This window comes from Egretta garzetta, unplaced genomic scaffold (assembly GCF_000687185.1).
Source record: "Egretta garzetta isolate BGI_Z169 unplaced genomic scaffold, ASM68718v1 scaffold703, whole genome shotgun sequence".
Taxonomy (NCBI): domain Eukaryota; kingdom Metazoa; phylum Chordata; class Aves; order Pelecaniformes; family Ardeidae; genus Egretta; species Egretta garzetta.
Window position 1 is genome coordinate 58263 of NW_009259048.1, and position 602 is coordinate 58864.

The following is a 602-nucleotide window of genomic DNA, read 5'->3' on the forward strand; positions in this document are numbered from 1 at the left end:
GTGGGGGTGCTTCAAGAGTGCAGATGCACCCACGGGGGTCAGGGGCTGCAAGGGTGCACGAGGGGGCAGATGCACCTGTGTGGGGGGGGGGCTGCTGCAAGGGTGCAGATGCACCCATGTGGGTTGGGGGGCTGCTGCAAGGGTGCAGATACATCTGTGTGGGTGGGGGGCTGCTGCAGGAGTGCATCTGCACCCGTGGGGGTCAGGAGGCTGCTGCAAGGGTGCACCCAGGGGCAGATGCACCCATGTGTGTGTGTGGGCTGCTGCAAGGGTGCTTCTGCACCCGTGGGGGTTGTGGGCTGCAAGGGTGCACTCAGGGGCAGATGCACCCATGTGGGTCGGGGGGCTGCTGCAAGGGTGCTTCAAGAGTGCAGATGCACCCATGTGGGTGGGGGGCTGCTGCAAGGGTTCAGATGCACCCAGGTGGTTTGGGGGGCTGCTGCAAGGGTGCAGATGCACCCAGGTGGTTTGGGGGGCTGCTGCAAGGGTGCAGATGCACCCCTGGGGGTCGGGGGCTGCAAGGGTGCACGTGGGTGCAGGTGCACCCATGTGGGTGGGGGGCTGCTGCAAGGGGGCAGATGCACCCAGGTGGGTGGGGGGCT

At 66.6% G+C, this 602-nt stretch overlaps 1 protein-coding gene across 1 annotated transcript in view; it reads left to right on the forward strand.

The window, feature by feature from the left end:
• LOC118451907 (brevican core protein-like) overlaps positions 1–602 on the forward strand; it is a 13171-nt gene that overhangs the window by 528 nt on the left and 12041 nt on the right.